The 24026-nt window shown below is 36.9% G+C and overlaps 1 pseudogene; it reads right to left on the reverse strand.

Moving 5' to 3' along the window:
* Positions 1-7156: 7156 nt before the first annotated feature.
* LOC107001330 lies at positions 7157-23690 on the reverse strand (annotated as a pseudogene).
* Between the last annotated feature and the right edge of the window lie 336 nt (positions 23691-24026).

Raw genomic sequence — 24026 nt, forward strand, 5'->3', positions numbered from 1 at the left:
GTCACTGAGGCAACAAAAACCTTAAATAAGTAGGCACACATTTTCTCTAGTTCATCCTCCGTAGTATCAAATTATAGATCATGATCCTGATACTGAGTGAGACTGATCCATTAATCTAAGAACCTAGCAATGTTTTGTTTTCAGTAACTATGAAATCCAAAATAACAAAGACACATAAAAACAGTCAGAATTGTAAGGAAAGATGAAAAGTCTCAGTTGCATTATATTTCAAGGGTCAAGTTTATCGACTCAAAAGACAAGGAAACAAACAAATATTAAGTTTTTTGACCAATTTGAACAAAAAAAGACTGAAACAATGAAATAAATGCATTTCCATTTTCCTTACTCCTTATACAATGCCGCAACAAAGTCCTCAGTCCTGCTCAAACCCACCAAAGCCAAAATCAACTTTTGGCTGTTAACAAATTCAATTACAATACTAAGACAGATACACTAAAAATCCATTGCGTCTTGTCAACTAAAACCATGAAGTACAAATGTCAAACTCAACATAACCACAAAATATTTAGCTAATAATAATAAATAAATAAACTCTCTCAAGTAGCTATGTTAGCTATCACATTGAAAGGCTTGTAAAGGGGATAAATTCTACTAATAAATAATTACGAAAAATGAGAAGTTCTTCCAACTATTAGTAATAACTACTATAAATCTAATATCACTCTCAACTTGACTTAGCATTAGCTATACATAAGAAACAAAACCATTTAACATACTATTTTAATTACTATAATTCATACTTGTAAACAAATTAAATAAGGTGGATTTAAATAACTTTTTGAGTTGTAAAATTTATTTTCGAGTGTCTTGTTGTTCTAAAAAAGAATCAATCTAGATAAAATAGAAACATTCCAGACTACACATTATATATTTGTATAGAGACTAATAAAGGTACTAAAGAAGCATGATAAAGGTGATATAAAAAATATGTTAGGAGAAAGGATATACACAAAAACCTATTTAAAATATTGACAGGTCATCATTGAGAAATTTTTATCAATGAACTATTTAATAGTGTTTCATTTTATTTTGTTATAAGATGAAGAATTTAAATGTGTGTGCTCTAATATATACCAAGTCAATCTCGTTTGCAACTACAATCGCGAATATATATTTTCTTATTGGACTATTTTAACCGATAGTATATGTTGACTTTAGTAACAATCTTTCTGTATTATAGTTTAGTGGGATGTATGCACAATATAACTTAAAAGATGAAAAGATATTTAACTTGTTACCTATAAAAAGAGAAAAAATAATCAAATTAATATAATAAATCTTCTTTTAATATGTCGAAAATTAGCTCCCATTGATATCATTGTTGCAGTCATGTTACTTGTCTATTCAAAAGATCAAGTCCAACACAAAAAAGTTTAAAATGAAATATTAATGAATTTATAATAGTCAAAATTTCCTGTGGAATTAGTCGAGCAGTACAAAAGCTATCCGGACACCACGATTAAAAAAAATTCAGAATTTGGAAGCAATGTGAATACTCAAAACCTTTAGTACCTCAAGTATTTGCTTTAATGTATCTCACTCAAAATCTGTTCAAATTCTATCTACAGACATGTCTTTAAGAACAGAACAGAGTATTTTTGTAACTAACCAAAATTTTCATTTTACTAATACTCAAGTAATCTGATAGCTTAAACACAACAGCAACTACAGAATTACAATGAAAAATATTTTGAAATAACAAGTAACTAAAGAAAAAATAAGAATGAGGATGACAGGGTTAGACTCTATGAGAGAAACAAAGAATTTCTTTCACAATATGCATAAAATTCCGAATGCTGCAGTGATAATGCTTTTATCACTACACAACCTGGATCGCAAGCAAATCTATTACTTCGTGGTTTAGCCTCCGGCCCAACAACTTGTCTAGCCTCTCCGCTATCTGTGATCACAACAATTTTTCACTAAACTTTGAACAAGAATTTTAGATTCATTCTGTTGGGAAAACTCGAACAAGCACAAATATATATATATATATATATATATGGTAAAAATAATGAAAATAAAATGGGAAAATAATAACACCAAGAATTTTACGTAGAAACCCTTATAAATAAGGGAAAAAATCACGGGCCAAGAGGAGCAACTGATATCACTATAGTAAGGAACTTTACACTGTGTAGTCACGAGTACAATACTCAAAGTGACTACTATACACACAAAATGAACAAAAATCTTTTGGTTTCCACCTTACTAAAATATCGCGCACACTCCATTTTTTTTCACAGACTATTTTCTTATATAGTCTATAGAATAGCTCACTTTGCTCTCCAAATGATTTTTCTCTCTAACTTGGTGTGTTCTACAAATGAGCAAGATGCTATATTTATAGAAGGAGAAAATCATGCATATGTCACTAATGACATAGGTAAGAATACCAAAGTCAATAAGGGTTGCAAATCTTACCAATTTGTGAACCACCAAATCATTTATTTTCAATTGTAATTACTATTTCTTTTTAACAATTACTTGTAGCAATTTAATAGCAAAAGTTGACCAAAAATTTATGGGTTAGACTCAACACATTTCCCCCTCCAGTCTCATTCACTGGAAGGAGGTATCTTCATTTTCTTTACATTGAGCTCATACCTACAAGTTCTTTGCATATATCGAACTTGTCTTTCGGTATCGTCTTGGTTAGCATATCTGCATGATTTTCACTTGTATGGATATTTTTGATGCAAAATGATTCACTCTCCACTTCCTCACGAATCCAATGATATCTAACATCGATGTGTTTTGTCCTTTCATGGTACATGGAGTTCTTGCTCAAGTCTATTGCACTTTTACTGTCACAATAGATAATGTACTTTATCTGATGCAAACCAAACTCTTGAAGAAATCACTTTTGACATATCATCTCCTTGCTGGCTTCATTAGCTGCAATATACTCAGCTTCAGTTGTAGATAGTGCAACACATTTCTGCAACTTTGATTGCCATGATATAACTCTCCCTGAAAAAGTAAACAAATTTCCAGTAGTGGATTTTCTGTTATCAACGTCACTTGCCATATCAGAATCTGTATAGCCTTTCAAGAATGGATTTGATGATCCAAAACACAAGCATTCATTTGAGCTTCATCTAAGATACTTGAGTATCCACTTCACGGGTTTCCAATGTTCTTTTCCTGGATTTACGAGAAATCTGTCTAGTGCATACCTTTGAATACATTAGACTTACGACGACGAAGGAATATGGAACTTTGTCCATGATCTCTTTTTCCTCCCTAGTTGTAGGACACAACTTCTTGCTCAACTTCATATGACCAGCAAGAGGTGTACTAACAGGCTTAACATTCTTCATATTAAAGCGCTCCAGTACATGTTCAATGTACTTCTTCTGTGACAAATAAATCAACCTTTCATCTCTTAGACGAGTAATTCTCATGCCAAAAATTTGTTTGGCATGACCCATGTCTTTCATAGAAAAATTCTTACACAACTCTTTCTTCAGCTCGTCAATCTTGGATGTATTCTTGCCCACAATCAACATATCATCCACATACAACAAGAGGATGGTAAAATCATTGTCAGAAATTTTTTGTACAAGTACGCAATGATCTGAAGAAGTCTTCTTATAGCCTTGCTTCAACATAACAAATTCAAACTTCTTGTACGACTTTCTTGGAGCTTGTTTTTAGGACATAAAGACTACTTTTGAGTTAGCACACAAAATTTTCTTTTACCTTTTACTTTGAAACCCTCAGGTTGTTTCATATAAATCTCTTATTCTAGGTCACCGTGAAGAAAAATCATCTTCACATCCATCTACTCAATCTCTAAATTAAGATTAGCATCCAAACCTAGTTTGCAAATAGAAGATATTTTCACAATAGGAGAAAATATTTTCTCGAGCAGAGACTTCATCTCATCTTGCATGGCTTTAATCCTTTGATCCTTGTGCTCACATTCCATGACATTTTCATAACATTGAGGTTCTCCCCCGTCAGTGAGTAAGACATACTCATTGGGTGAATAACGGGAGGAAGGAAATCATTGTCTTATGGATTTCCAAAGCGAAATATTTGACTCGTCCACAACTTCATGAGCGACAGGATCATCAACAACAATATCATTGTTATTATAAACATTAACATATTGATTTAATACATGATTCTGGGCGTCACCATGATTATCAAGCCCAACAACATCATGCACACTTGTGTGAGGAACTTTATCATGATGAACTATATCATTAAAATTGAAGATTCTAGCTTCTCCGCTTTGTCAATATCTTCAATTGTTTGATTCTCTATGAAAATAATATCACGGTTTCTCATAAGTTTCTTTTCAATTGGATCATATAGCCTGTAACCGAATTCATCAAGGCCATATCCAATGAAGATGCACTGCCATGTCGTGGCATCTAACTTTGACCTCTCATCTTTTGGCACATGTACAAAAGCTTTGCACCTAAATACTCCTAAATGGTCATAGGAAATATATCACTTTGCAAAGAAACAAGAGGAGATAGATTAATAAGATGTGTAGCGGTGAATAAAGCCTCACCCTAAAATTAGTTTAGCAACTTTGCTTCAGAAAGCAAACATATAACTCTTTCCATCAAGGTCTTGTTCATTCTCTCAGCAAAACCATTAAGATGAGGAGTCTTGGGAGGAGTCTTCTGGTGTCTAATACCTCGATGCTTGCAGTACTCGTCAAATGGTCCACAATATTCACCACCATTGTCAGTACGATACATTTCAGTTTCTTTCCAGTTTCTCTTTCAACTGAAGCCTAAAACTGTTTCAAGACACCTAACACTGGTCTTTAGTCTTCAAGACATAGACCCAATGTTTTCTCGAGCAATCATCAATGAAAGTGACAAAGTAGAGTGCACCACCGAATGTCTTTGTCTTCATTGGACCACATAAATCAGAGTGCACCAACTCAAGCAACACTGTCTTTTTCGAAGGAGGGTAGGACTTAAAGGAAACTGTATTTTTCTTACCAGTCAAGCAGTGCTCATACTTCTAATTTAGCACTTTTGAAATTTGACAAAAATTTCTTCTTGTCTAGAACATTGATTCCTTTCTCGGTGATGTGACTAAGTCTCTTGTGCCATAACATTGAAGGGATATCGCTGTCAACTGCATTCACCATATCAACACAAGCAGAGGCTGTAGTCCAATATTGACCATGGCGTTTGTTATCACGAGCCACATCCAAGGAACCCTTCATGATCATCCATTTTCCATCACCTTTAGTACTAATATATCCTTCATCATCTAAAACACCAATCGAAATTAGGTGCAGACGAACATCAGAAGCATGTTTCAGATTGTTCAAAACTAGCTTAGTTCCAGCACTAGTTTCCAAACAAATTTTACCACTACCAATCACCCTAGAAATAGTCTCATTACCCATAATCAAGGTTAAAAAATCACCAGGAGTACAGGAAGAGAAAAAAATCCTTCCTTGATGTCACCGAAGATGCGACACTAGTGTCTACAACTCACCTTGAATCATCACAAGAAATATTTATCATATCCGCATCAAGGTCAGTAACTAGATCTTCGGTGGTAATGGTGGCTAGGCAATTTTCATTGCAATCTTCTTTAGTTTCCTCTTTGTTTTTTTTTCTCTCTTCAACTTCTTGCATAACTTCTTCATGTGACCTTTCATGCCACAATGATAGCACTCAATAACCTTAAGTCTCCCTATGGATTTGCTCCTATTTTGTTCTCTATACTGAGAACCACGAGTTTTGTTTCTTCCCTAGGGGACAGTTATCAGGACATCCGAGAAAGAAGAACCTTGAGTTTTTCTTCTCATCTCTTCGTTCAAGACACTACTCTTGGAGGAATCCATAGAAATCACACCATCTAGAGAAGAATTTGACAATGAAGTTCTAAATGTTTCCCGAGAATCTGATACGAAATCAAGTAGAAGCATGCTTTGAATCTCTATATCAAATTTGATGCTCATAGCTTATAATTGAATCATGATCCCCTGAAAATTATTCATATGGCCCGTCATCCAGAACCATCATGATAATTTAAACTCAACATATGTTTTATTAAGAACATTTTGGTGTTTCCAGTCTTCCGAGCATACAAACATTCACGATGCTCCCATAAGGTGAAAGCATGTGTCTCCCCAAAAATATGGTTCAACACATTATCGTCAACCCATTACCTAATGAATCCACAAACCCATTTGTGCAACAGATTCCACTCTTCATCTATTTTAGTATCAGCTTTACAGTGATAAAAACTGCTTTGTAAAAGTTCTTGAGATAAAGCAGATCTTACATTTTCCCCTTTCAAATGGAATAATTAACACCATTCAAAGTAACCATTCTACTCATGCTGGGTTCCATCATTTTTTCCAAAAAATATAGTTATCACAAATTAAAGTAAATCTTTTCTGATGTGGAAGTTCAGACTCTGCTGCAACCATAAAGCATACTCAGATATAATCTTGGCTCTGATACCAATTTGTTGGGAAAACACGGACAAGCACAAAAATATATATGGTAAAAATAATGGAAATAAATGGGAAAATAATGATACGAAGAATATTACGTGGAAACCCTTCTAAATAAGGGAAAAATCACGGGCCAAGAGGAGCAACTGGTATCACTATAGTAAGAAATTTTATATAGTGTAGTCACGAATATAATACTCAAAATGACTACTATATACTCAAAAGGAACAACACTCATTTGGTTTCCATGTTACTAAAATATCGCTCACACTCTATTTTTCTTCACAGACTGTTTTTCTTATTGTCTATGGAATACTCACTTTGCTCTCAAAATAGTTTTTCTATCTAACTTGGTGTGTTCTACAAATGAGCAAGAATGCTCTATTTAGAGAAGGAGAAAACCATGCCTATGTCACTAATGACATAAGTAAATATAGGAAAGTCAAAATGGTTGCAGATCTTACCAATTTTCCAACAACCGAATCATTTATTGTCAACTCTAATTACTATCCTTTTTAACAAAAACTTCTAGCAATTGAATAGAAAAAGTTGACCAAACATTTATTGGATGGACTCAACACATTCAACCATCTTCTTAACAATGGAATTAATAAATAACACAAAGACCAAAAGCTAGACATTGCAATTGAAAGATCGAATGCAAAAAAATATATTTATAAAACAATATCAACGCGTGTACAGAAGCGTTGCAGAAGGCGAAGATGCTGCTGAAGCTTCTGTGTTATTTGAAGAACCAGTATGGTCTCTACTCCCTGAAGAGTGTACTTCAGAAATTCGAGGACCATTGGAGTGGTATGGGGATGCAAATGAAGTAATTGGTCCATATTTTGACGTACTGCAATATGTGGGTACAGGCATGGATAGAGGGAGTGTGGGCAATGGAGCTTCAAAATAAGCACCTGAATTGCTTGCCTTATAGAAGGCCTTCAATTGTTATCTGGATGAGCACATTATAAACCAATAATTAGTAAGTGCTCCACCTCCTCATTGAACTCTTATGAGAGTCTAAGATAAACTGCTTCACTAAGATTTCCCATCCCGTAAAGTCTCCACACCCAATCAACAATATTTACTTGATGCTCCTCAACTGTAGGATCAATAGGCTTCCTACCATAAGTTATTTCTAACGCGATAACACAAAAACTATAGTGTTTGTTTCCTTGCTAGCTTTGCCAGTGGTGACACATCAGGAGCCATGTAACCAATCGTGCCTGCCAAAACTGTTGTTTGAGATCCCTTATCATGGTCAACTAACTTAGCTAAACAAAAAATCCCCAAGTTTGGCATTGAAATTGGAATCCAACATAGAGTTGTTCCCATTCTTCATGTAGATAAAACAATGTGGAGGCCAAGCCTTGAGCAATCTTGAATCTTATTGGCCATGTCGAATGTCTTTATCCCTTGAAAAGATGGTAATATAAGACTCATTAGGCATAAGCTCATAGAGAAATAGCAGTTCTCTTTTTTTATGGCACCAACCAATGAGTTGCACCAAATGTTTATATCTTAACCGACTGATAATCCTAACTTCTGATTCATACTCTTTTATTTCTTGCTTTGACTCTCTTGAAATCCTCTTAACAGCAATATAGAAGTTGGATCCCTTTAAATATCCTTTATAAACATATCCAAACCCACCCTGGTCAAGCATCTCCTCTCGCAAAAAGTTATTTGTACATCTAACCAACTCACTATACAAAAACATCGTTGGTCCTATGCTTATTTCAAATTCATTAGTCATGGAACCATCAATAATATCATAAATCATCTTCATCTTCTCTCACCTTCCTCTTTCTCAGAAAATGACAACAATATAAAAATTGATAGTGCTATTGAAACACAACAACCAGAAATCAATCCAACAACTAGTCTTGACTCATTTTTTCTTGAAGTATCCTCAGGCACATGGCTTGGTAGGGGTACATATGTATTTAGCACATGGCTTAGGGGTACATCTGGATTTACCACAGGGCTTGGTAGGGGTACATCTAGATTTAGCATAGGGCTTGGTAGGGGTGTATCTGGATTAGTTATGTTGCCATTATAGTTTAAAGAAGAAGTAAAATTCTAAGAATGTATGGTATGTATTGCAGAGAAGGTTCCTGTTGCACCTGAGAATCCAAAAGTGACCCACTCTGGCAAATATGCCTTCAGATCAAGATTGTGAGATAGGTTCTGCAGGATGGTGAATATGATATTCCCTTGTGGTTGGAAACCAGTAAGGATAACACTAAGATTTTTTGAGATTTAATTATAAGTAATCGAGGCATCAATTCTCGTACCATTGGGAAAGCCACTAAACTAGGTCACATTAGCAACAGATTGCATGGAGTTGATATTGATACCCACATGATCACTATGTGGATCATAATAATTGGTAAAGATGTAAAATTTGACAGCAACAAAATGGTGATTTTTCGATAAATATTGTTGATCAACACATGCAAGGCCAAGTCCCTCTCCTACAACAAAGTGTTTATCGTGAATTACTGAACCTACAGGGGTGAGGAAAAAAGTTAAGACCATCAGCATATAGGTTTTCTACCCTGAGAATTGGTTCTGAAGGAGAAATGCATTGAGAAATCTTTGACATTCGCAGAGCCCTTGTCCCAAAGATAGATTGTTTTAGAATATGTAGCTCGGCCTTTTATGAACTCTGACTATTTTTTGTGAGCTGAATTACACTGTTTTCTGAATAAGCATCTGCTTCATATGTTATATTCTCATCATTGGGATTGAAACTATCAAAATTGAAGGAGAGTTAAGAGACAAAGGGGACTATCAAAACAAAGTATGATAAAGATGAAAAAATAGCCATAGTTAGGCAAATATATGTTGCTACACTAGTCAAAATAATAAAGTAATGTTTTATATTTTCAAGTGGCTAACATATTTATATTTATTGCATTAAGTGGGTAAACCTACAATCTTGAAATTGAGACACTTAGTTATTTTGTCATTGATGAAAAATTATATAGAAAGTCATTTTAAAATACATTGAGAAAACATGTGATCGAAAAACTCAAACTCTCCTTTCTTCAAGATTATTATTTTTAAAACTGCCTTCAAGGACTGCAGATGCTTTGGTACTCCCTATTGGCACAAGAATCTAATTTTGAGTAAGAATGTTATTAGTTTCTATTAGAGGATGTAGAATTTTTTTTTAGGGATATGATACTACTATCCTCTAGATTATGACAAAATTTCAGAGATACATTAATTAATAAGGTCTTATTACCCTCTCGATCCATTTTTTAAATTATTGTGTATACTTTTTGGCTGACGTGGTACCCAAACATCTTCCACATGTCTCTACTATGTTGAGTCATGCAGTTTGCCGCCACAAGGTTTACAAAAATACAACAGAAATGAGTTCGAGTCCCTAGTTTAGTTAAAATGTGTCTTAGAAATTTTGGTCATAGTATACTTGTCCCTTGTCCCTTTTGTTATGCTATACTAGATGTGTCAAGAGGCACATCGATAACTATAGATGATAGAATGTATGCCTCCACTAACAATTATGTATTATCCCTTTGAAGGTTTCGTGAGATATTTTATTCAGGCCAAATAAGAAAGATTAAAAATCCAGCAAAATATACCTGGTAGAAAGGCTGGTTATTATTATCCACCAAGACATCCATTACACAATGCATTCTATTAGCTAGAATTCTTTCTTGGTCACAAGCTCAATCAATTGAGCTTGCTGACTTGTATTCATGACATGTCCATTTCTCATTATTATTATATTTAGAGAAGGTAGTTAGGTAGCACAAGTCCGAGCAGAAGTTGTTTATTATTATGACGTCCTGCCACAATTCCATCCTGATTCCGCGTCCGGATAGGGGCAGAACGTTCTAGAGTTGTGTGGAGGAGTCTAGGACCTTTGGAAGTCTCAAGAAGGCTAGCGAAGGTCCCAAAGTATTGTAGAATTCTCTAGAAAGGGGACCAAAGTGTCAATATCTCAGGGACTTGTCAAGTAAATATTAATTGCACTTTAGTGCTTGGAAGTAGTATAAATATAAGTGCTTCTCATTTGCAAAGGCACCAAGCAAGTTGTAAAGCATTCTCCAATTATAATACAGAGCCTTCTTCAAAATCTCTCTTTTGTTATCTCTAAGTCCTTTTCAAGCATTCTCTTAGCTTCGATGTCTTAAAGGGCTTCTTGAGCTTACAAGAACTTGAAAGATTAGTGAGTGAGTTGTCGAGGGCTGCACGAAACATTAGCATATACTCTAAGTCCGTGACAACGTGGTATTAGACCCAGGTTTGATACTAAGGGAATGGCTACCAATGGAGACGTAAACGGCGCTAGCACCACTAGTGTCAATATGGATGGTGAAAAGAAGTACCGAAAGGGGAAGACACATCAAAACGGTAATGAGGAGGTGATGCATGATCCCACACTTAGCGATGCGCAAACATCTTATCCTCCCTTGACTACCGAATCAAGTGACGATTAATTGGGCAAAGAAGCCATAAACGTCACAGCTGGAGAAGAATGGGTTGTAAGGGTGGAAGTGGCAAGGCAGGCTATGGAGATATTTTGTTGGCGCATGAATGTTGCCGGCGACAAGTTCAAGAACCTTGAGGACTTCATCCTTGAGGAGACCGAGAACATCCATAAGGAGTTGGAGGGTCGCCAGCGGGCTGAGTTCGAGATGAAGGAGGCCCTCACTTCCTTGGAGTGTCGAATTATGGACGCGTTTAGCATGATCGATATGTTGATGGCCGAAGTGAAAACACTCAAGGAAGGCATGGAGGTTGGAGGATTTACATTACCCGACCGTGATAGGGAGGCCAGGGTCGAGGCTCCCAAGATATCCTTATTCAAGGGCGTCCCTGAAGCTCAAGAGATGGAAAAATTTCTATGGCACTTGGAGAATTACTTCAAGTGTAGTCGGGTGAAAACCGACGAGAATAAGATCAACACTATCGTGTGGTCACTGTCCCAGATGGCTATGCCATGGAGGAGGCACAAAGAGACTGAGACTGGAAAGGGGACGTTCACCATCACCCCGTGGGAGGAATTCCACGAATAATTCAAGAAAGTCTTCTTCCCTAACAACGTCATGTATAAGGTTAAGTGCAAGTTCCGAGAATTGAAGCAATCGGGAATAATTCGGGCATACGTGAAAGAGTTCACAACTCTAACGCTTCAAATTCCAAACCTCAAAGACGAGGACATGTTGTTCCACTTCATGGACAGACTGCAGAATTCGGTCAAGACAGAGTTTGAGAGGCTACAGGTCAAGACCATAGATTAAGCCATCACACAAGTCGAGTCCTTGACGGACTTCAAGTATGAATGGCATGACAAGGCGAAGGGCAGGGTTGCAAGAAGTAGTCATGCCAAAGGTGGGGGAGATCGTGGCCAAGGGAAGGAGAACCAGGCACACCCCAAGTATCATGACCCCTACAAGATGGATAGCAAGCGGTTCATGCTCTAGAATTACACGGAGAAGCGGGCGCAGACCAACAAAGGAGATGGCTGCTATATATGCGGTGGACCACACGACTATGCCAGTGCCCCGAGATGAAGAACCATGGTGCCATCCTATGATAAAGGAAGGAGAAGGATACACAAGAGCAAGGGCAGGACGCGAGCAGGACACAATAAGGCATGGTGAGACTATTCAGCGCGATAGCCTAGCAGACAAAGAAGCCGGGAGACTTCAGCACGCAGTATGTAGACATCTCCATAAATGGACGACCAGCTCGTGCCATGGTAGACTCTGGGGCCGAAGAAAACATCATGAACAAGACGGCCACAGAGAGGTTAAGGCTGAACTATGTGCCAAGCAACACATGCGTCAAGACTATTAACGCCCCACTGACTCCCGTGTGTGGGGTTGCCCAAGGATTAAGCATCATGTTGAGAAAGTGGTAAGGAACGACTAACTTTACCATCACTCCTCTAGATATATTTGATATCATTCTCCAGCAAGTGTTCTTCCAGCGCTGCCACACAATGATCGACCCCTACCTCCAATGTTCATGGTCATGGAGCGGGAAGGGTCATGCATGGTACCTCTAGTCAAGGTGCCGAAAAAAGAAGGACATGCCTACTTATCGGCCATGCAGGTTGTGAAGGGCTTAAAGAAAGGAGAACCTACGTTTCTAGCTTCCATTGCAAGTTCAGAAGAAGACAATGGTACTATGGAGTCCTTTCCACCGGTCATAGAGAATGTACTTGAGGAAAAAAAAGACGTGATGCCGAACGACCTGCCACAGACTCTACCTCCGACGCGCGAGGTAGATCATAGAATAAAGTTGGAGGTCGGAGCCAATCCACACACACATGAACCTTACCGTATGGATCCACTCGAGTAAGAGGATATAAGGAAACAGTTAAAGGAGCTCCTCGAGGCCAGTCACCCGTCCATCCAAGGAACCTTATGGCACGGGAGTGCTGTTTCAGAAGAAGAAACAAGGGTTGTTGGGCTTATGCATCGACTATCGGGCGCTCAATAAGGTAACAATAAAGAAAAAATATCATATCCCACTAATTACAGACTTGTTTGATAGATTTGTCAAGGCCAAATACTTTACCAAGATAGATCTCCGGAAAGGCTACTACCAAGTGCGCATCGCGGAGGGGGATGAGCCAAAGACAGCGTACGTGACCAGATATGGAGCATATGAGTGGTTTGTGATGCCATTCGGCTTAACCAACGCACCTACCACCTTTTGCACGCTGATGAACAAGATATTTAATCCATACTTTGACTAGTTCATGGTTGTGTACTTGGATGACATAGTCATCTATAGCAGCACATTGGAGGAGCACGTGAAGAACTTGAGGAAAGTCTTCTAAGTCATACGAGAGAAACAGCTCTATGTCAAGTAAGAGAGGTTCGAGTTCGCCCACCAGGGGGTAAACTTCTTAGTCTATGTTATCAGCCAGGGTAAACTACGGATGGACGAAGAAAATATTCGGGCGATCCAGGAGTTGGAGGCTCCCACGAAGGTGACCGAGCTATGATACTTCCTTGGACTTGAGAACTACTATCATAAGTTAATCAGTGGCTACTCCGCTAAAGCCGCTCCACTGACTGAGGTGTTAAAGAAGAATAAGTCATGGGTTTGGAGCGAGGATTGCCAATTAACGTTCGAAGGTCTTAAGACTGCACTGACGAAAGAATTGGTCTTGACGCTGCCCCACATTCCAAGATCTTCGAAGTACATACAGATGCAATAGACTTTACCATCGGGGGAGTCTTAATGTGAGATAGACACCCAATAGCATTCGAAAGTCGCAATCTAAACGAGACCGAACGGCGTTACACGATGCAGGAGAAAGACATGACGGTCATTGTACATTACCTACGCACATGGAGACACTACTTATTGGGCTCCAAGTTCGTGGTTAATACCGACAACGTGGCCACTAGCTACTTCCAATCAAAAAATAAGATCAACTGAAGCAAGCTAGATGGAAATACTTTCTAGCTGAGTTTGACTACGTCTTGGATTACAAGCAAGGAAGAGGCAACATCGTGGCCGACACACTAAGTAGGAAGGCCGAGCATGCTGCCATAACTACATCTCACTGTGACATTCAAGATGCAATCAAGGATGGCAAGCGACACGATCCAGAGGCTAAAAAGCTGATGGAATTGGCTGCCCAAGGCAAAACCAGACGTTTTTTTTAGTGAAATAGGGTCTTTTGCTCACTATTGGTCGAAGGGTCTATATGCCTAAGTTTGGGTCTATCAGGCGGCACATTAAGGAAAGCCAAGATACACCGTGGGCTGGGCATCTGGAGCAGCAACATACGAGGGCGTTGATTGAGGCTATTTACTTCTGGCCACACATGTGGGACAACATCGAGTGCTATGTGCAACCTGTTCTTGTGTGCCAACAAGACAAATTTGAACAAAGGCAACCGAGAGGGTCACTAGAGCCATTACCCGTAGCAGAGTGCCCATGGGAGAGTGTGACTATGGGCTTCATCACTTCCTTGCCGATGTCTGACTTGTTTGGTACAATCATGGTCGTGGTGGATAGGTTTTCAAAGTATGCTACCTTCATGCTCATCATAGCTGGTTGCACCGCAAAAAAGGCTTCTCCATTATTCTTCAAGAACGTGGTGAAATATTGTGGGCTGCCGAGACATATCATTAGCGATCGAGACCCCCGCTTTATCGGGATCTTTTGGAGAGAGTTGTTTGAGATACTTGGCACGGAGCTTCACTTCTCCACAAGTTTCCACCCGCTAATCGACGGCCAGACGGAATATGTCGATGCCCTATTGGAGTGATATCTAAGGCACTATGTTAGTGAGCATCAGAAGTATTGGGCCAGACTCCTATACATGGCGCACTTTTCCTATAATCTCCAAAGGAGTAAGTCCACCGGGCGCAAATTTGAGTTGAGCTTACAAGACCTTGAAAGATTAGTGAGTAAGTTGTCGAGGGCTGCACGAAACTGTAGCAAATACTCCAAGTCCTTGACAATATTATCTCTTCCACAATATAAGTGTTATTGTTTTCAATCCTCTCAGTAGAAGTAGCTAAGCTTGTGGTCTTATTCTAGGCTATTCCACTCTACAAACTAGCATGTAGTCATTGCAGTTTTGACTTTTGTTTTACTATACTTTCTTCAATATTTAGCCATTTTTCTAAATTATCCTTAACCTTTTTTCAATTCCTTAATGATAATATATTCTTCCGCATAATAATTTGCAAGTCATGTAAATATTGTTTGTACATTCTTACACTTTCCCACTCCATGATATTCAAAGGTATTCAATTCTTTCAGAGCTTGTTTCACACTCTTTAGTTTCTACCACACCTCATACATTGTACAAGTGCTATGCCTTTGTGCCAAATTCTTTGTACTATCCTCTGGAATTTTTCATGCTTCACTATATGATTTAAAAACATTAAAGGCTTATGTCTTATATCTTCATCCATTTTCAAAGTAACACACAGATGTGAGTGATCTGAGCATTCTGGGTTCATTACCTGTACTTCCAATGGTTGCATAAATAGAAACCATCTAATATTAACTACTGCGCAACCAAACCTTCTATATTTGGTAAAATCCCCTCCATTTACCCTTAGAATTGTCATGCCTGTATCTATCAAAAAAGATTTGATGTCCTTAGTCTTAGCTTCATAGGTAATAGAACAAACCATTTTATCCTCAACATTATGGAAAACCTTATAATCTCTCATGGACAACCATACCCATGATGTCCTAGATCAATATTTCTCATCTTCTCCATAGTCTCCTTCTATCCTCAATGTTATGCAAACCATATATTACATAAAACAAAAACATGAAATTCAGATATTTGATTCTCACATCCGAGTGATATATTGTTCATCAATTTCCACTAGTTCACAATCCGTGACTTGAGGGTCCTATATTGTCATGACCCAAGGTAGAACCTAGGCGTAACATGGCGTATAAGTCCCAGAAAGGCCCCATACAATCCATTGAACATTATTCATACACGAAAATAAAAATTTTAAGAGGTTTAAAAGATTAAATAAAATCACAGAGTTTCATAAAACGAAATGGAAAATTAACAAAGTCACAAAGCCATCTAGTAAATAAGAAGTTCTTGGGACCTAGCCAATGCTGAGTTAATACTATAGTTGAATTAATCCTAACTATTTTAATTAAGTCTAATGCAAAGATATAACAATAATATGTTTCAAAGAGAAAACATATCCGTTCCAAAAGACAAACATGGGGTTTCTGTAAAAGTGAAGTACTGACCCTTAATGTTACTTTCTCTAAATGAAAACATAAATAAATTATATATTTGAAACTCCTCCTCTTGAAATATCTATATAAGCATTACATTTTGTGAGCATAAGAAAAAATCAACAAAAACCAAAAAACAAAATTTAGAGAAAAAGGTGTTCCTCCTTCCTAGTCTTAAGCTTATTATTAGAATATTTTTGGGCAATTGGCTTGGGCAGTCTCCAAACTTTAAGCCGCGAGCGCACGTGTTTGAGAGTAACTGTTAAACCTTAGGGTACTACAATTTGAACCGGAGTCGGGCGGAAATCGCTTACAAGGCAGTGGCTTGCCATGACATAATGTTTGTGATAAGTTATTTATTACTTTATGATTCCAATCTGATATCAACATTGTAGTATTCCAAAAATTTGAAAGAGATTTTACTAACATACAAAATTGATAAATGACTATTTCATTGGACAAAACTTTTTCTTATTTGTCAAAAATTGAGCCTTTGGATAAAAATAATTTTAAACGATGGTCACAAATTTTAATTTTCTTTGAACAATTAGAAGTTGATTATGTTTTATTTAAAGAACATTATATGAATGGTTCTAACACCACTACTTATTCTAGTAATGTTATGATTTTTGATGATGTTGTTAATAAGAAGTTTGAAAAGGATAATAGAACTGTGAGAGGCATTTGCTAAATCACATGACTAAATTCTTTATTTGATTTATTTGTTACCTATAAATTTGCTAAAGAAATATGGGATAGTTTAGAAAAGAAATATGGTGTTGATGATGCAGGAAAGAAAAAATATATCGTCGGACAATGGATTAAATTCCAAATGGTTTATAATAAGCCAATAATTGAACAAGTTCATGATTATAGGAACTTGACTGCTGATGTTCTCAATGAGGACATGAAGATGTGTGAGACATTTCAGGTTAATATTCTGTTTGAAAAATTCCCACCATCTTGGAATGATAATACAAATCAATTGAAATATAAGAAAAAGAATTTAATTCTCCAAGAACTTATTAGTCACATGAGGACTGAAGAGGTGAACCGTCTCAAAGATAAGATGGAAGTACTTTCTCTTAATTCTTCTAAAGCAAATCTTGTTGAATCTTCTGGCACTTTTTTGAAAGACATGTTCAAAGGCAAACAGAAGAAAGACTCGAAAAAAGATCATATGATGAAAGAAAATCAATTCAACAAGTCGGAGAGTTAAATTCAAAATTTAAGGGCCCTTGTTTTGTTTGTGGAAAAGTTGGTCACATGGCTGCCAAAAGAAAAGGGAAGGACTCAAAGTATGAAGGACAAAGTGATGTCCAACCCAATCTTGCTGAGGGTAATGAAGTGATTGCTTTTATAGTCGTTGAGGCAAATCTGGTGGCAAATAAAACTTACTGGGTGCTAGACACAAGCGCCTCAAGGTTCTATTTCGTGGAAGTTTTCCAAACAGACTTGTATAGAACATTCTACCATGGAAGCTGAATTCATTGCTCTCGAGTTGGAAGGGAGAGAAGCTGAGTAGTTGAGAAATCTTTTGGCGGATATGCTATTGTAGGGAAGAAAAGCATCACAAGGCTCTCTTCACAGTGACTCACAAGTAGCAATTGGAATTGCCAAAAATAGTGTGTACAATGAAAAAAATAGACATTCGTATAAGACATGGGGTAGTTAAACAATTGTTGAATTTGTGTGTTATATACTTATAATATGTAAGGTCCAAAAGAAATTTAGTGGATCCTATAATCAAGTGCTTGACAAGGAAAATAATCCTTGAAACGTCGAGGGGGATGGGGCTAAATACCATTGTTAGGCCTCAATATACACCACATTTTCTATCCATATAGCGTGAGATAATGTTTTATAAGGTTGAGATTATCTTGCTCTTGATGATTCTATAGCCATAAGGTGGTCTATTTGATATAGACTTGTTGGAATAACCTACGTGAGTGTAAAGGTGTTGTCACCTTTTATGAAAAAATTGGGTCGTCTTTCTAGAGCACTCATAAGACTCAAGGTGTGTATGCATGACCATAAAAGCACTTTGTTCGTATCGCGGAGGTTGCTTAAAATTTAAGGACATAGTATGTAATATGGGGTATAAATTTGTATATACTAAGTTCAAGAGTACTTCACTTTGTGTATACTAAGTTGTTGCCTCATATCGTTACGTGTCAATTCAAATTTAAAGAAATTGACACTTTAGTACACGTTCCTTCCTTTTGTCCACAAGTCAACTGTTACTCTTTATCTTTGCATTGGTGTGGGATTGTTGAGTTAATACTATAGTTGAGTTAATCCTAACTATGTTCATTAAGTCTAATGCAACGATATAACAACAATACGTTTCAAAAGAGAAAACATATCCGTTCCAAAAGACAAACAAGAGGTTTTTGTATCAGTGAAGTAATGACCTTTAATACCATTAATCTTGACAAACCGTTTTTCCAAATAAAAAGAATAACACTTCTATTTGAAAATCCTCCTCTTGAAATATCTGTATAAGCATGCCATTTTGTGAGCATAAAAAAGAAAACAACAATAACCAAAAAAGAAAAAGAAGAGAAAAAGTTGTTCCTCCTTTCTTTTCTTAAGCTTATTCTTAGAATATTGTTGGGCAATTGGTTTTGGGAAATCTCTAAACATTCAGCCACGGGGGCACGTGTTTGAGAGTAACTGCGGAACCTTGGGGAGCAACGAGCTACTATGATTTGCACCGGAGTCGGGCCGAAATCGCTTTCAAGGAAGTGTCTTGCCATGACATAGTGTTTGTGATAAGTTATATATTAATTTATAACTCCAATCTAATATCAATATTGTAGTATTTTTTCCCAACAGCCCGTACATCAAGTCCAAAGATGAATAGTATAGACAAAATGAATGAAAGTTTGGTCCTCGGAACATGAGGACTCACCAATCTTCAAATCTCTAATACGGATCCCTTGTCGTGGGAGTGTGAACCTGGATCATCAGACCCTACATTTGGATCATAAATGTGGGAAAGAGTATGCTTTAGTACAAATCTGCTATAAGTATGAAATACATGCATAAAACATTTGAAAGCATGCTCAACACGAACATTTTAATGAAATGTAATGACCAAAGTAAAACATGAATTAAAAGAGTGAGAAAACATAAATCATAAGGTAAACACGGCCATTGCAACTAACATATTTAAACATTTTATAAGACACTTCAAGAAGTATCCTTAGTTCATTATTGTGGGAGATTTACTTTTAACTGAAATGTCAGACCATGTGAGCTAGTAACATAAAATCAGTGTCTATCCCACACTGAAAAGAGGTGTCCTACTTTCAGTGTCTATCCCACACGGAAAAGAGGTGTCCTACTTTCAAAGGTAAAACCATGAACTTCTAGCTATTGTGGATCCACTAGATAATGTCTATCTAAGACAATCATCCCATGCAGCATGTAGGTATGGGGTATAGAGATTGCTACTTGAAACTTGTCCTCTACTAATGTAACATCCTGTATCAAAAAACATACCTTAGTGCAGATTTTGAGATGTTGCAGATGCGACTCACGGTCACCACCCAAGGACCGTAAGTGACCCACGGTCTGTGCTGGTGTCCGTGGTTTGCATCCGCAACTCCTCCCTAGAAGCCCCAGCAAAAATTGGCTAAGCATCTCTTCCCGCGAAAAGTTATTTGTACATCAAACGAATTCACGGTAGAAGAATTTTTTGGTCATGTGCTTATTTGAAATTCATTATTCATGGAACCATCAATAATATATTCATCTTCTCTTACCTTCCTCTTTCTCCAAAATGCAAATAATATAAAAACAGATACAGCTATCGAAACACAACCAATAGAAATCAATCTAATCACTAATCTTGACTTATTTCTGCTTGAAGTATCCTCTGGCACAGGTCTTGGTAGGGGTACATCTGGATGTTTTATGTTGTCATTATATTTGAAAGAAGAATTAATATTCCAAGAATATATGGTATGTATTGGAGTGAAGTTTCCTGTTGCACCTGAGAAGACAAAAGTAACTCATCTGGCAAATATTCCCTCAGATGAATATTGTAAGATAGGTTTTTGCAGGACGGTGATTGTATTATTCCCTTGTTTTTGAAAATTAGTGAAGACAACACTAAGATTTTTTCCGATTGAATTATAAGTAATCGAGGCATTAGTTTATGTATCATTGGGAATGCTACTAAACCAGTTCGCAGTAGCTTAGGATTGCATGGAGTTGACATTGATACCTACATGATCACCCCGTGGATCATAATAGTTGGTATAGATATAAGACTCAACAACAACAAAATGGTGATTTCTCCATGAACATTGTTGATTAGAACTTGCAAGGCCAAGTCCCTCTACTGCGGCATAGAGTTTACCAGGAATTACTGAACCTTCAGGGGCGAGGAAAAAGGTAAGACCATCAACATAGTTATTTCTTCCCTGTGAATTGATTCCAAAGGAGAAATGCATTCAGAAATCTGTGACATTTTCAGATGTGTTGTCATAAAGATTGAGTGCTCTAGAATATGTAGCACGACCTATGCTGAGGTTTACACCATTTTTGGTGAGTTTAATTACACCGTTTTCTGAATAAGCATCGGCTTCATATGTTATGTTCTGATTATTGGGATTAAAACTATCAAAATTGAAGGAGGGTCAAGTGACAAAGGGGATTATCAAAACAAAGTATGATAAAGATGTAAAAACTGCCATACATAAACAAATGTATGTTGCTACAGTAGTAAAAATAATGAAGTAATATTTTTTATATTTTCAAGCGGCAAAAAGGTCCTTCTATTTTCTATATTCTTATTTTCGAGGAAACAACGAATATACTTTATTTCCTCCTATTAGATATGTGCAAGACAAGTCAATTCTTTCCTTGCTTGGCTGATCTTCTTTTTCTTGATTTGATTTCTCCTAAAGACGATCCTAAAATGCTGGACGTGATTGCTTCATTAATTTGTCCCTTGACATAAGCTTATTGTCCTTCTCGGTTAATTTTAAGGATTCTCTTCCTTTTGTGTCTCTTTCTGATTATTTGCAAGTAACAATATTTGATGTGACAAATTTTTGCTTCCCTTCTTAGCTGGATTTTGCCCGTAGTTAGTCTTGATTTCTGCAATATACTGAACTCCATCATTTCGGGAAGAGGTTCTTTGTTTATATCTCGTTCCTTTCCTTCATCAAGTGACTGGTTAGTGTATGCACTTGTCATTATTGAAATATTTTATTATAAGAGGTTAACAATGTGATTTGAGCATCCGGAATTAACAATCCAATAAACAAGTCAATTTGATTGGATATTAAAGCTGTGAAGGCTAGATCCTCGTCTTTGATAGTGAAGAAAGCTTCAACATCCCATTCCTTTTCAACCTTGGAAATGGCAGCATTACATGTCCATAATTTTTTCCCTTGACCTGCAACCTTTCACCATATGTCCCTTTTTGTCACAATTGTAGCACTTCCCTTTAAACTTTTTTCCACGATGACTCTTCAAACCACCCCTTCCACGAGTGCTCTCTTTACCTTGGCGACCTTCCATCTCATCATCGTTCTTCTTAAATCCACTGGACCATGCTGCTTGAAATTTGAGCTTCCTTTATTGACATAGAGTGAAGCTTCATCATCAGTGAATCTTCTCCCATTTGCTTGGCCAAAGATTCCTGTCCAACTAGAATATTCTTCAATTCTACAAGTGAAGGTTGAATTTTCCATCCTTGTATAGAAGCAATGAAGCCTCTATATTCGCTTCATCCTTGTCTCTCCAATTGGAGCTTGTGGATCTAACTTCAAATATCACTACATAACATCTTTACCTTATGAAAGTATTGTGCAATTGTCATGTTCCGTTGTGCTATGAAAAGTAATTCACTCTATAAGAGTTGGAGGCTCGTGTCATTTTTTCTATTAAAATAACTTGGTGAATGTATCTCAAGCCTGCTTTGGGGTAGTTGTATCTTATATATGCTCAAGCACATCCTCTTCAGTCTTTGCTTTCCTGCTTTTATCTTCCACTTCCACAACATGGTGTTTTCATCTTCTACTTATAGTTGTGTCACCTCACTGCCATTGACAACCTCCCACAATTATTCTTGCCCTTGCATATAAGAAATATACAAGTTGATCATGTACTATAGTTGCTGTTGTTATGATTTTTCATTCCGCCGACAGCCTGTAGGTCCGTCATATCATCGACATCACAAATCTCAATAGAAAAAAAAACTATAGTAAGTGATTTTCCCAGAACAATCTCTCGCTGATACCAAAATGAAGAGCTGACAAAATAATAAGTTCAATACAAAGTATTGTAGCGAAAGAGTCAGATAAGTAGTGTGCAGAGAAAATGATAGATATATTTTATTACATCGGTTAATGGTCTTATAAATACTTACAAAAACTCTCTGCAACACATAAATAAGAAAATTATCAGGTACTCAAGAAATATCAACCTAACAACTTAAAGCTAAAAAATAGTTGTAGCACAGACTGGGTCAAATTAAAAACCAAGGCTGATGTTATACAATTTTAGCAAGAACTTCTTTCAAATTTATTGTTCATGGAACCATCAATAATATCATCCTCTTCACCTTCGCTGGCCTTTCTCTTTATCCAAAATGCAAACAATATCAAAACAGATACTGCTATTGAAAGACAACCAACAGAAAACAATCCAATCACTAGTCCTGACTTAATTTTGCTTCAAGTGTACTTTGGCAAAGGGCTTGGTAGGGGTATATCTGAATCAGTTAGTTGTCATTATAGTTTAAAGAAGAAGTAAAATTCCAAGAATATATGGTATGTATTGCAAAGAAGGTTCCTGTTGCACCTGAGAAGCCAAAAGTGACCCACTCTGGCAAATATGCCTTCAGATAAAGATTGTAAGACAGGTTCTGCAGGTTAGTGACTATGATATTCCCTTGTGGTTGGAAACTAGTAAAAACAACACCACGATTTTTCTAGATTGAATTATAAGTAATCCACGCATCAGTTCTCGTACCATCGGGAGTGCCACTAAAAAAGGTCACATTAGCAACAGATTGCATGGAGTTGATATCGATACCCACATGATCACCCCGTGGATCATAAGAGTTCCAAAAGATGTCAAATTCGACAACAACAAAATGGTGATTTTTCGATGAATATTGTTGATCAACACTTGCAAGGCCAAGGCCCACTCCTGCAGAAAAGTGTTTATCAGGAATTACTGAACTTGTAGGGGAGAGGAAAAAGGTTCGACCATCAGCATATAATTTTCTGCCCTGAGAATTGATTCTAAAGGAGAAATGCGTTGAGAAATCTGTGACATTTCCAGAGGCCTTGTCCCAAAGATAGAGTGTTTTAGAGTATGTAGCTCGGCCTATGCTTAACTCTAAATCATTTTCGGTGAGCTGAATTACACCGTTTTTTGAATAAGCATCTGCTTCATATGTGATATTCTCATCATTGGGATTGAAGCTATCAAAATGGAAGGAGGGTGAAGTGACAAAGGGGATTTGTCAAAACAAAGAAAAATAAAGATGCAAAAACAACCATAGTTAGGCAAATGTTGCTACACTAGTAAAAATAATAAGGTAATGTTTTATATTTTCAAGTGACTAAAAAGTCATTATATTTTCTATATCCTTATTTTCGAGGAAGAAACAAGTACACTTTATTTCCTGTCCTTCTCTCATGCTAATTAATTGACTCACCTAGTCCGTTTAATCCAAATTTTTCTTTTTCAGAAATAAAGTATTGTGGAAAGGGCTAAATAATGGACCCACCTTGTCTGTTTACTCCATCAACAAATTGATCGATCATCTCACCCTTTGGTTAAACCCTGT

The sequence above is a fragment of the Solanum pennellii genome, chromosome 10 (genome assembly GCF_001406875.1).
Source record: "Solanum pennellii chromosome 10, SPENNV200".
Classification (NCBI taxonomy): Eukaryota; Viridiplantae; Streptophyta; class Magnoliopsida; order Solanales; family Solanaceae; genus Solanum; species Solanum pennellii.